At 44.5% G+C, this 14,249-nt stretch overlaps 1 long non-coding RNA gene across 1 annotated transcript; it reads right to left on the bottom strand.

The window, feature by feature from the left end:
• Nucleotides 1–4,272: 4,272 nt before the first annotated feature.
• LOC140690468 (uncharacterized) lies at nucleotides 4,273–12,830 on the bottom strand. Its single transcript, XR_012065766.1, has 3 exons — nucleotides 11,358–12,830; nucleotides 5,062–5,194; nucleotides 4,273–4,970 (listed from the first exon to the last, which is right to left on the bottom strand). It is a non-coding gene; the product is annotated as an uncharacterized lncRNA (long non-coding RNA).
• Between the last annotated feature and the right edge of the window lie 1,419 nt (nucleotides 12,831–14,249).

Genomic DNA, 14,249 nt, shown 5'->3' with positions numbered 1-14,249 from the left:
TGATATGTTGAATCAAGTGTAAGCTGAGTTTTCCAGACAACTGAAGTAGCTCCATCGTGAATGTTATTTTGTTATTAAAGGGTTTTTACTCAATGCTTTGTGCCAGTGAATGTCCTTTTCCTTGGAGACACAGAACTATGGAATTCCCTCAGCTTGGCCTGGATTCCACTCCTGCTCTCACGGGGAAACGTGGGCCTGGCCTGGGAAATGGAAGGTCATGGACGAGAAGGCAGATCTTCGCTCTAGGAAGAGATCTCTGTAACGATCAGCTTTGAAGAGAGCTGCGCCCAAACTTTCTAGCCTCACCCTCTCTTGGCCCCAACACGTCTCTGAGATCCCTTGGCCTAAAGCACATGCCAGCATGAAGGCAGACCCCGATTCTCATAGGAGAGGCAAGGAAGAGAAAATAGCAATCCTGAGTCTTCTGTCACTCACCAGCCACTCACCTGTCCTCAAGCTGGGCTCCGCCAGGTGGTGGTGGCCCAGCTGGTTGGCTTTGTCTGCACCATCACTGCAGGGTGTCTGCCTCCATCTTGACTCCAATCCGGTGGGGCTCTTTCAAATCAGAATCCCCCTTACCACTCTTCCTCTGCATCCCGGTTTAGCTATTCCATCTATAACTCTTGCAAACAATGATTTGGCAAACGAAGAAAGGTATGGGTGGGTTTTTCTGTTGTTTTGTTCCTAGTTTATATTTTGGCTAGTCCCAGCTCTTTGATCTGGCAAATAGAAGAGAAAGGGAAACCCCGAGGCCTCTCTGTGCCTGGCTCCTCTCTCAGGGAGCATGAACATTGGTCCTTCTTGGAGGACAGACTGAACCACAGCTATTGAGCCAACCAAGAACATGGCACATCATTGCCTACTCTCTCTCTGTTGGAAAGCCCTATTCAAAAAGCTGTCCAACTTGAGGGGGTTCTCCCTATCTCCCTTGATTTGACCGAATTTGGCCTTTAGTTTAAGAGTCCAGCTACTGTCTAGGAAAGATTTTTTCAGATTATGACAGGAAACCTGCTGCCTGGGAAGCAAGGTTAACTATTCGAAGACTATTTAGCTGTTGAATAGGTAGTCATACCACTAACGGATATTTCCTTGTAGCCAGAATACTATTTCTTTTCTTCACTATGTGGTTTTGTGTTACACAAGTCTACATGGGGCCAGCAAACTTCTTCCCGTGAAAGGTTATAAGACACCTGGCAAACTGGAATTCCTGAAACAAGAAGACAACCTTCCCCCAGACAAAAAATGACAAAGAACGTCTAAGTGTGGCAGGCTGGGACTGAGATGATACGGGCATAATCTCAGGGCTGGTCTCTCTTTTAATCTTTATCTCCAACCACCAACTCTTATTTTCCCCCCTCAATCCTAGAGGAGTTCAGTCCCTTCTCCCTGGTCTCAGATGCCAAAGAATTTCCTGGGCAAAGATGATTAGGGGTTGCCCAGCATTCCAGTTAGTTCTTTCCTTCATCCTCTGCTTTTCTCCAAGAAGGAGGTTTCCTGGGCTGCAGAGAAAGAGCCTGGTCATTTTGTTCCTCCTTCCTATTCTCATATTTCTACCCAGACTAGCATTTTATTGGTGCAAGCACTGTAGGTTCTTCCTTGGTCGATGACTTCTAACTAGAAAAACTACCCTCCCACCAAAGTCAGTAAAAACAAGTGCCAGTATCTTTTCTCTCAATTGGTTTTTGTTCTCAGGATGTCAGTTTAGGCTATTTTCTCATTTTCAGCCCTGACCTCAGAGGTGTTAATTTTGGGTGTTAAAAACACTTTTTAACTTTCACATGCTGGCCTGTGGGGCTTGAATCCTTTTTTCCAAACTGTTGGTTGCTTTATGGTTTTAAAGGCGACTAAAATGAGAGAAGGAAAAATAGGGAAAGAGGGAAGAATTTGAGTCCGTGCTCTACCACGTGGCTTCTAGGTCAGCTCCTCCAGAAACACAGCTCTTCGGTAAAAATCTAGGTACCTTTCCTAGGTCTCTACCCATGTTCCAAGATGACAAGAGATCCAAGAGTCACACGCATACCTCTTTTCCTGTTTCCTTGCTTTTACAGATATTATCTCCAAGAAAATCATAAAGGAAAAGTTCAAACTTTTATTTGTAGTCAATCCCTTTGACATAACCTCTCATATTTAAAATCAGGAAAACACACCCCTAAAATTTGCACTCTCTTCTGTTTTGGAAAAGAAAACCCACACGTTAGTTAATCCTCATTCTTATTTTCTTCTCACCCTGGACTATATTCCCAAAGCATATTATAACCCAGCTTTTGCCCCATCTCCGACATGTTAAGTCAGACTCTGCTGAGAGCTTTCGAAAGGATGGTCAACAGGGTATATGTTCAGTGGCTGCCCGCAATCCTCGTGAGGGTGAGGACCACACACCATTCTCAGGGGGCTGCTCACCCCTGGAAAACTCCCAGTCCTTTGGCAGATTTCTTTGAATGTTACTTGCATTTTCCATTTTGCTCATCTCCCACCCTGATGTCTTGGCTGCAACATTGCTTACACTGGATTCTTCGTATTTTCATTCCTATCATTAAATGGTAGTGCTGTAAATTCTGCAATTAATGTCGAATAAACTGCTTTCACTCACTGACCATGTCTCAGTTGGCTTCTTTTTGCACGGAAAGGATGACGCATCCTTCCTCCCTGCTGCATCCCGTTGTGGTTTCATAAAGGACAGCAAAGTTGCTCTGCTTAGTATGACAGCAACCTCTTACCTCTGACCGGATGCAAAGCGCACATTATAATCAACAAATCTGTCATCCATGCTCAGTCACAAAAGGCCAGGGATACCCCTGTAAAAACTGCCTGATTCTTTTTTTTTTTAAATTGAAGTATCATCAGTTTACAATGTCATGTCAATTTCTGGTGTACAGCATGTTTCAGTCATATGTATACCTACATATATTGCTTCTCATATTCTTTTTCATTGTAGGTTACTATAAGATATTGAATATAGTTCCCTGTGCTATACAGTATGAAATTGTTGTTTATCTATTTTATATATAGTAGTATCTGCAAATCTCAAACTCCCAATTTATCCCTTCTGACTCCCTTCCCTCCTGGTAACCATAAGTTTTTTTCCCATGTCTGTGAGTCTGTTTCTGTTTTGTAAATGAGTTCATCTGTGTCTTTTTTTTTTTAGATTACACGTATAAGTGATATCATATGGTATTTTTCTTTCTCTTTCTGGCTTACTTCACTTAGAATGACAATCTCCAGGTCCATCCATGTTGCTGAAAATGTATAATTTTATTCTTTTTTATGCCTGGTAGTTTGGTGCAGCCATTATGGAAAACAGTATGGAGATTCCTTAAAAAACTAAAAATAGACTTACCATGTGATCCCGCAATCCCGCTCCTGGGCACATATAGATCCGGAGGGAAGTCTAATTCGGAAAGTTACATGCACCCCAATGTTCAGAGCAGTATAGGTCATATCTTGGCTTATTATTTTCTATAACTTAGCAAGTTAAAGAGTTCTTTTAGTCATTTTAAACTTAAATATATCCAAGCTTCAAAGGAATTCCATTAGGTGAAACTTTGGTCTAAGCAAACACTCATCTATAGCCCAGTCTGTAAAGCACTAAATGCCTTTATCCAGGCTAGTGGTGTCCAATTCTGAATATACAGTAAAATTACCCGGAGAGCTTTTTAAAATATATGGATATTTAGGTCCATCCCAGAGCAATCAGATTTGATAGGGGTGGTCCTCAGACACATACGTATCTGCTTTTGCTGTGTAACAAACCACTCTAAAACATAGTGACTTAAAAGAAATGACCACGTTGTAGCTCCCAGTTCTGTTGGCTGTCAGTTTGCACTCGTCTCAGCTGGGTGGTTCCGGTCTTGGCTGGGGTCAGTCATGCATCTGCAGCTGGCTCCCTAGATGGCTGGGGATTGACTGATCTAGGATGGCCTTTGTTTAGACCACCCTTGAGGCCAAGGCATGGAACCGGCATAATTGCTTCTGCTGTCCCCTGCTGACCAAAGAAAACCATAACAGGTCCAGCCCAGGTTCACAGAGAGACGATGTTCGCTGACCACCCTGGACTGCACACTCTTAATGAGGACAACTTACTGCCCCTAGACTGAAGCTTCAACAAACTGACACACACAATACCCCACACTGTCTGTGCTCAGGCCTGTTAAAGTAGGTCATGGTCATTACAGCAATAGTTCATGTTTCATCCACATCCTATGTTAGAAAAGGTTGGAGAGCATGTGTTAATCTCAATATAAATACTGATACTTAACATGGACATTTGAAAAATACTTTCCTATTCATTTATTTATTCGTCTCACTTTTCCCACAGCCAGGAGTGTAGGTATCACTGTTATTCCCACTGAATAATTAAGTACAAAGAGTTTCCTACTCATCCTGTAACAACAGCTTACGTGGATGGATATTCACCATGTGCTAGACATTGTGCTAAACGCTTTACATGGTTTATCTCATCTTGTTCTCCCAACTACCTCATAAGGCAAGTCCTAGACTTATCTCCATGTTACAGATAAAGGACCTGGCGTTGAGAGATCGAGTAACTTGCTGCAGGAGGCAGCAGACTCCAGGATTTTATCAGTGTAGAGCTTTCTTGGGTTAATGGCAGAGCTTAGACTAGAACTCACAGCTTGGGACTCCGACTCCTGTGTTCTTTCAACAGGAAGTCCTGATCGCTAAGCAGCAGAGGTGGGTGGAAGTGAAGACAAACAAGCTCAAATGTCCCTCCAGCATCTCCAGAGTGTGTTCCCAGCTGTGATGCTGTAGGTTACGGCTCAGCATTTGCTCACATCTGCAAGTCTTGCTGCACTCCATCCAGGACATGTGCGTGGAACTCCATGGAGCTGGCAACCTGTGACGTAGGACTTCCCCGGCCACAGGGGCGCACAGAGACGTGTAGGTAAGATTTCACTGTTGGCTGCGCATCCTCCAAGTGCCCACAAAAATGAATTTTTAAAGGATACTAAGAGCTGCAGAATTGAAACCACAAAGAAAGTAGCTGGTATCCGTATGATCTAGTGGCTGCAAATACATCTGCTAACAGAATTAGTTTTGAGTAACCTTATTTGAGCTTCACGTGGTCCTCAATGTCATCATTATCATTGTCACCGTCATTATCGCCTTCACCTTCAGCACTTGGGATGGATTTTCAGGAGGCCATATAAATAACTCTCCTGTCTTCTTGAGTTCAGAACTAATTAAGACAAAAATTAAAGTCTTTTTTTAAAATCTGCCTTATGGGTAGAACTGAATTGGAGGACATGGATTGGATTTGTGACCAGATGGGCTTCCTAATATAATCCTCCTGAGTTAAATTTACCCCCCAAACTGCCAGCCAACATTTCCCTCTGCTCAGTCCTGATTTCCTCTATGCTCAGGGGCTGCTCCCAAGAGCACTTTCCCACAAGCCTGCTTGTGGATCTTGGCGTCTGAGTCTGCCTCCCAGGAACCCTAGCCTAAGACACCGACTTAGAGGCCTCCCCTCACTCCACTCTCCCCAAAATACCAGACATTCACTTGGGGAAGGAGGAAGGAAAGGGGAGGAAATCTAAAAGACTCAGTGTGTTTATTTACTTTTCCCTTAAGGCCTACCTCTTGCATATGCATATCCTCTTTGAAAATGTACCTAAGCAGTGCTAAGATTAGCATATTAAATCACCACCACATTCGGGATGAACTCAGGGCAGCAGACCATCTTCCTCACCAGGAAGTAATTTACCTGGCCTGTGGGCCTCGGATAAAATGTCTTAAAGTAGGGGAAGCAAATAGACAGAGGAGATGGGAGGACCCAGAGATAGACTTCTGCCCTGGGAGAATTTCCTTTGCTCATGAATTTTCAAGCATAAATCAAGAGGAACGACCTAGAGAAGCAGCAGCGCGGCAGAGCCCAGGCTCTTTGAGGAGGTGTCGGTGCCCCTCCGTGGTGTCATTCATGCTTCTCTGGTCATTCAGCTGCCCTGGAGTCAGCTCACACAGGGTCTGCGCCGTGATATAGACACAGTAACACATGCCTATCCATGAGATATTAGCAAAGAGTGTTTAAAAGCAACGTTTAAAGAAGATGCAACGGCATTCGGACCTGAAGTAGGTCGTCTCCAACGCCCTCTTCCTTCAGCATTAGCAAGTGGTGCGCAATGAGCCCACCTGTTAAGCAGATGAAACTAAGCATCAGGGAAGGTCGTGTAGGGATGTCCGAGGCGCTGGCCAGACCGCAGAGAGCCCCGGGAGGGGATTATGCTCCCGATGGCAGTGCTTTTGGGAGCTAAATATTCTCAGAGGTGGGTAGGGACAAAATCTTCTTTAGAATGAACAGCTCCTTCAAGTTAAAAAAAAAAAAACGGGGGGATGTAGATATAGTTCAGTGGTGGAGTGCGTACTTAGCATGAACAAGGTCCTGGGTTCAATTCCCAGTACCTCCATTTAAAAAAATTATAGGTGGGGGGGTGTGGATCTTGCAAAATCACCACATTACTTTCTAGTGAGCTTTTCCCCTCTAAACTAGGGGTAGCTACTAGGTTACCCAGTTTTTACTCTCAGGTGTCCTTAGGCAACTGAACTGAGTGCTAGGGACCCTACTGGGTGCCCCACAGGAATCCACCTGCTCTCTGACAGGTGCTGGGTTCCATGTTCAGTAATGAAAAATGAACATACACCAACCACACCTGGGTTCAGCATATGACGTGAACTATACGAGTTCATCACCTGGCTGAGGTCGGTGTTTGTCAGTTTTCTCCACTACAAAGTTACTCTTCGGAAGGAAAACCCTACATGCAGCCCACACTTAAGGAGTGGGGTACCTTCCCTGTCCCCAGTTCCCTGTCCCTAGTTTTCCACCTTTGCAGAATCTCCAGCTCAGCGCAATTCGAGACTGAGGGCTAAGAGCCTGTCTGTGGTCCCAGAGCTGCAAACCTGCTTCCCTTCCACCCTCAGGGCTTCCTGAGCGTGGACCCAGGAGAAGCAGCCGTATCTTTGTGAAAAGTTACCTGTCTCTCTGCATGTCCTGATACAACAGACCCAGAGTTCCCAGGAAAGTTCCAATCTTAGCAGTTTGGTACACTGTTCCCGAAATACTCTTTAATCCTCAATATAGATGGGGGGCGAGCAGTCATTAGATCAATAACACACACATGCATTCTCACGTGTGTACTCAGAGCAGGCCCTCCGCAAAATTCAGAAGCAGATGAAATTTACCTTTGGTGCCCTTTCTCTTGCGTCTTCAGGCCCTCTCCAGAGACCCCTGCTCCGTGCCCTCATGCTGAGAGCCCCATCCTGGCCTGCTCTCCACTAGCCCTAGCCCTCTTGGCCTCTCCTACCTCCTAAGCCAGGGTACAGTCACAAGCTGCTTAGAGCCGGGGCTTGCAAAGCTGGATCCAGAGCAGGAAGGGTGGGAGGAAAGAGCGGGGACGGTGGGTTGGCAAAAGCAATGATTTTTAATCCATGTGCCTGTCATTTCCTGAGAACTTTGAAAGTGAGCCCTCTGTGCTTTCAACCTGCAGAAGATGCAGTCGTCATCTAGCCGTAAAATTGATTCTGCCTTCGGGTGTTTCTATTCAACCAGAGGGTCCAGCTTGGGCTTTAGATTTGCATTTCCATCGCTCCCCCCGAGCCTGATGAAGTAACCTGCGTATCCCATCCGCTTCACTATCTCTCACAACCTCCTTTGGCTTCTCACCTTCCCAGTCAAACTCCATTTTGGAAATATTAGTCATTTCTCAGAAACTCGGGAAACTTTCTGCTTTCTCCCTGTGTGAAGTTTTAGGAAAAAGTTCATTTTCCCCTCTAGGCTTATGTTTTACTTAACTGAAGTCACTGGAGACAGCATACACTTTGCATTTTTATCAGACCTCTTTCGAATGCGCTGATACCGCACTTGAATTTCAATGACTGTGTTCAATGATTTGCTATAGCGAGAATCACAAATGCCCGCTCCCGGAGCTTCCCTGTTGGTGTAAGTCCACCAGCCCAGCATTTACTGGATACTTATTCTCAAGACAAGTAGACCGTCTTCTTATTCCTTTCACAAATAATTATCAGCACTCTCTTTTGGGCCCAGCATCTATGTTAGCGACCAAAAAGCACACACAAAGTATGCGGTTTATCTGTACCTCCCTTTATCACCCTCTTCCTCTCCTTCTCTACGTATCAAGACATTTGAAACAAGTTTACTTCCACAGTCACCCCTGCCTTAAGACTCATTCACTCCTTTACCCATTGCAATCTGAGGTCCACCTGGACCACCCTCCTGAAAAAATGCCCTGCCAAGAAATCTGAAGATTTCCTGCTTGGTAGATCCAGTGGACCCCTTCAATCCCCTGTTCCTTTAAGCAGCACCTGACACTTAACCATGTTCTCCCTTTTGAAACATTCTCCTCTTTGGCTCCCCAAACACCATCTCCCTCCGGGGCCTTCCTGCATCCCTGACCACTGCTGCTCAGTCTCTTCCCAGACCTCATCTTCCTCAGACCAACCATTAGAAGCCCCCAGTGTTCTATCTTCTTTAAGAGTCTTCCTGGCCGATCTGACCCAAATGCTGGTGACTCTCAAAATTTACTTACAGCCCAAGTCTTTCTCCTGGGTGTCATATTTAATTGCATATTAGATATTCCATAGGCATCTGAAACTAAAAAAATCTACTAAAAACTCGACCCTTCATTTTCCTGCAAATTAAGCCCTCGTCGTGTCCTGCATCCTAGTGAATGGACGCTCAGTTGCCCAATCCAGAAACTGGGAGTCATCCTTGGGTCTCTTTTCTCCCTTACCTAGTTCGTGACAATTCCATTTGCTCAACATCTCTCAGATCTGCCCCCTTCTCTGTCTCACTGCCCTGCTTCAAGGCCTCACACCCATCATTTCATTACTGGACCTTTAAAACGTGTCTTGACTAATCTTCTTGCCTCCAGGACTCCCTCCCTCCAGCTCATTGCCTACATTGCAGCCAGCTCACTTTTTCTAAGTCATTCATCTGGTTGTGTCCCCTCCTTACTTAAACAATGTCAATGGTTCTCCAACACAGGATGAAGTCCGAAGTCTTTAGCATGTCTTTTAAGGCTTTTCTCCATCTGAAATCTACCCACGTCTCCAGCCTCACCTGTTACTGAAACCACAGATAATTAGTCAAATCCATTTCACCTACCTTCACTTGCATGCCCTCCAAGCAGCACGTAGCCTAAACGGTAAGACGTTTGACTGAGCTGTTTTCCAGGAACTTGGAGTCAGCTGTGTCCAGTTAGAGCTGAGCTGGATGAGACTGGATAGGACCCCCCAACCCTCCCACCGGGCATGCGCAAGTATCCGCTCATTGCCCTTTTGACAGCTTGGTTACACCTGCGCAGAACACTGATTATCACACCTTTTTCCAGTTACCTTTCCCCGCTGCTCCCTACGCCCCAGGCTGCCCTGCTTCTTTATTCGCTATCCTATAAATAGCCCCCAGACTCTTGCTCCGGGGACGCTGATCTGGGGATTATTCTCTTGTCTTTTTGCTTAGCTGCCTTGCAAGTAAACTCTCTCTCTCTGTTGGCTGCAAATCTCGGGGCCTCAGCATTTTGGCTTGCTGTGCGTCAGGCAAAATGAGCCTGGCATTTGCATCTAGCTTCTCACCTTAGAGCCTAATCTTAGAGCGCTAGTCATAAGTCCCTAAAAGGCTCCTTCTACTCTTTTGCCTACTGCCCTTTGTCCATGCTCTTTCCTCTTTCTGAAACACCTCTTGGCTATGAACTCCTGTGTACCTTTTAAGACACGTCTGAGTTAGAGGTCTCTGCTCTGCAAGTCCCTGTAACCCTTGTCCCTCCCAGACTAGGACCTACCCCACGACTCCCCACCTTCCTCACCGCCCTGTGAGCTGCTCGGAAGCAGAGCTGAGTCCCATTTCCCTTTGCATCACCCTCTTGTCTTCGCTCAGGGGGACATGAGATTTAGAAGCCAATGGGAAACAGTGGGAATCGAAAGGGTCAGGCCTGGGGGAGATTGGAGACTGGAGCCACCCAACAAAGCAAGAGAAGCGAGGTCAGGAAAGAGTCAAGTGTTAGCAGCCCTCTTGTCGGCAGAGAATCGGCAAAAGCAGAGTGGGAGTATTGGGAAGGCGGACCCAGATCCCCAGTTTGAGCTGGGGAAAGCTAGCTTCTGGTGGAGCACGTCGCTCCCTGGCTAGGGCAGGTCTCAGTGCCAGCTGGTGTAGAAGGGCAGGGGCTTTCTTCCTGTGGGAAGGCTCTGAGGAGCACCCAGACCCCATGGCCTCTGAGTGACCATGCAGCGGTTACAAACCAAATGGAAGAGATAGATTAAGGCAGGTTTACCTGGGGCCGGGAGGATGAGCCCTGAACCGTCTAGAGAGCTCTGGGCTTTTCTCTTATTCCCAAGGAAGTGTGTAAGGGCGCTGTGGGTTTCTCCATCTAGTTTTCCAAAGTCTCTGTGAAAAATTTCTTTCGTTTTTGTGTGCATCTTTGACAGATATGTACACAACAGCCCTGATAAGAAAAATCCCTGTCTCTTGGGCTCCTATCTCTCTTCATACCATCTCCCGTGAATGTTGATACAATATTTATTAAGGCTTAAATAGCACTGTTAAGTGCACATGTTGATTTAGAATGATGGAGTGTGTCAACGCAAGGAAGAGGAACTCAGCCGCAGAGTAGGGACCCCTCAAAGGACAAGTAGATGCATCATTAGCTAAAGACCCTAGCTAGCAAGTGTCACCAGCAGGGAAGAATGACTCTTTAATTAGGGCTTTCTTTATACCTATTAACATCAATTCGGTATAAATATATTTTCAGAAACAAAATAATGTGTACACAGTTTAAAAATCCAAACAGCATATCTGAGCATTAAATAAAAACTCTGTTATCACCTCCTTTACCCAAGTCCCACACTTCAGAGGAAACCTCTTTTAAACATTTGTTTTTAATCCTTCTGATAAGTTACCACCATAATTATAAACAACATGCTTAGATCTCAATTTCTTAATTTACCTGCAGTAGTCAAGTGACTTCCATTCTCTTTGATAAAGAAGGAATTTAACTCACATCTCCACTCACCTCTCTCTTGTTTTGCTACTTATATAAGTGTCGGTTGTTTTTCTGTGAGTTTCCTTCATACTTTTAAAGGATATACCTAATCCTGTTTTTTCATCTTTGCACATCTCTCATCTCATCACAAAGCAAAACGAGGAACGTTGCAGCCCTGCGTTCGCCCTTCCCTCCCGCTCTCAACAGTGAATCCTGCCAGCTGTAGCTTTATTTTACAGCGTCATTTGTTACATGCACATTCTATTCTGTAACTAAAATTGGGTTTTCTGTTTTGATTACAAAAACTGAAACTAGCAACCACTTAATTATAATTATGTAAATGTGATTACATACAGCTATTAGTCACTGCGGAAGTAGGGTGATTAGATCCGTTGAAAATGAAATACGGTCATTTGCCACTGATTCTCTCAAAGAGGAATATCCCAAGGCTGAAGGTCAAATGATTCTCTTACATTCCATCAACTGCTCAGGCCACAGTTTTGCGGGTTTCGTATTTGAACCAAAACTTTTACTTTTTCAGTTGTTTTCTTGGCACTTCTAGTTGGGCTTCTTTTTTCTTGTTGAGAGGAGAAAAAAACAAAGTCTTCTTACTAGGCTTACAGCTCCCAGTCCCTGTATTGTCCTGCCTCGTAAATGATCCTCTTTCTATTCCTGGAGAAGTTGCTTTTGCAGTCTTTTGACTTGGTGTTTTAATTTGAGCGGTTTTTCGGTGTACTGCCGAGGTGTCATCTCAAGAGTTCTTTCGTTTCATACCTAGAAATCCACCACTGTTTCTTGGACCATGAGCTGTTTCTCTCTCCCGTACTCTTAATAGACTATATCATCAAATGATTTTTTAAAGAGAAAGATCGCTTGTTAGATAAAGATTCTGAATTCATTCCAAATCCAGCATGTCTGGAAAAGTTTTCCTTTTGCCTTCATACTTAACTTGGCTGGACATTAAATTCTAGGTTTAAGGTCTTTCCCCTACCCTCAGAAATTTCAAGACGGTTATCTTCTGTCGTCCAGTGTTTCAATAAGAACTCTTATGCCTATAAAACTCTTTTATTAGTAATCTTTCCCTCATTCTCTCTGCGTGCTCCTGAACAGCACTGTACAATAGAAATATAATGTGTGCTACATATGTAATTTTAAAATTTTCCAGCAGCCATTGTGAAAAGTAAGAAACAGGTGAAATTAATTTTATAGTGTATTTGTATTTAACTCAATAAATCCAAAACAGAATTTCAACATTTAAAAGTTATTATTTAGATCGTTCACTCTTTTTTTCATACTAAATCTTTGAAATCTAGAGTATATTTTACACTTGTAACACATCTCAATCCAGACTAGCTACATTCCAGGTGCCCAAAGTGACAGCTGGCTACTCTGTTGGACAGTGCAGGTCTGTAATCTCTTTGTTTTTGTGGCGTGTCGCTTCACCTAAAGATACAGGTATTTTTTTCACTTTCCTGCTCAGAAATCGGGGTGCCTTTTGAATTGTAACATTTGTGTTTTTCTTTCTTCGGTAGACCAACACTACTACAATTTATGTCATCATTCTTTCTCCCTTCCGTCCCTTCTTTCCGCACCTCTCGTGACTTGAATGCTGGATCTTCTGGACTGATGATTCTGTCTCTTAATTCCCCTCTCGTATTGTTCCTCTTTTCATCATTTTGCTCTGTGCCCTAAGAGATTTCATCAAATTCATCTTCAGCCATTTTATGACATTTTCTATGTTAGCAGTCATACCTTTAATTTCCAATCCTTTTTGGTTTTCCGGAGATCTCTTTTCATAGCAGCCTGTTCCTGCTTTCTGGGTGTAAGGTCTTGGCTCTCTCTGGGGATTCTAATCAGATTTTTAAAACAATCTCTCCGTTGCCGAGGAATCTTTTTCCCTTGGGTTCTGTTGATGTTAGTCTTCTCTCGTGTGCTGCTTGTTTTCTTTATTGTCTGCTGACCTTGGATTGTCTGTTCATATTTATGAATGAAATGCTCGGTTGACTAGTATTGGAAGCCATGATGGGTTTCCTCTGAGAAGATGTGCCTTTCTCCACATCACCTGGCCTCTTGCCTGAATCAGGGCAGTGGTGGTGGCTGATGGTGAACTCGGTTCTTGAGACCTGGCAGCACCTTATACCCCCTCCCCAACCCACTGCCGAGATTTTTAAAGAGTTGTATTGTTTGGTACCAGCGTGCACAGGAGGGGCCCTAGTCTTCTCCAGACAGCTCAGTTCCCTCCTGTGTATGGCTCTGTTTGGGTTCATTCATTGAATCTCTTACAGAAATTAGAATCTCTGGGCTGTGGATACACCTGGCCTTACCGCTTCCATTCTCATACTGTGATAGATTTATTCCTCACTGTCATTTCACCAGGATTTTTGTGTTCGTCTGCCATCTTGAACCAAAAGACCACTTACCTTTAAGGGAAATATTCCTCCTCTCCTAAAGTCATTTTTTCCCATGAAATAATGAACAAGGGTTTAACTTTTGAATTTGATTTTCATGGCAGACCTTCTATTGGCCAAAGCGTAGTTTTTTTTTTTTACACTGTTCAATGATGATCTATCTCAGTGGAAGTTTAAACAGAGCCCAATTTTCCTCTCCAAAGTTCATAAGTGGAAACCTTTTTAAGGGCTGTATAGTAGCCCTGAGAGGGAAAGGAACTTGCCCAGTTAGTGACAGAGCCATGACTAGAGTGTCTCAGGCTTGGGTGTCACCGTCACATACTATATACCCCAAACCACAGAAGTCTCATTGTGAAGAGCTTCCTGGAGATGTATCTGCTTTAACATTGTCAAGCTATGTTTTTGAAAGTGACCTTAACTTCAATCCCAGGAAGGCTCTGGATCCTAAATCTGTGCAAGCACCTGCTGGAACTTACAGCTTGTAAGAGATCTGTTCAGGGGGACATTTCCACTGGCCCCGTCCACAGACCACCCCTCCTTCCCAGTGACCTCCAGGGTCTAGTCTGGCTCTGAGACCCCACCTGCCAGGAGCACTCATCCCACACTTTGCACCAAAGTCCCAAAGTGCTTGGCATGTTCCAGGTTCCCACTGTCTCCAAGGGGCCCTAGGGCCCTGCCAGAAAAGGGGAATGGCAGGAAGCCATAATATATTAAAACAGTAGATTAAAACAAACAAGAGCATTTTGGATCATATTACACATCACTTTCCTCACGTCTGACAACAGAAAAAAAAATCAAAGGCGGTAAAAGACAGTCGTAGACCATAATGGTCTAATAA

The sequence above is a fragment of the Vicugna pacos genome, chromosome 30 (genome assembly GCF_048564905.1).
Source record: "Vicugna pacos chromosome 30, VicPac4, whole genome shotgun sequence".
NCBI lineage: Eukaryota > Metazoa > Chordata > Mammalia > Artiodactyla > Camelidae > Vicugna > Vicugna pacos.
Note: the sequence above shows the minus strand (reverse complement) of the source record. Positions and strands in the feature narration are given on the sequence as shown.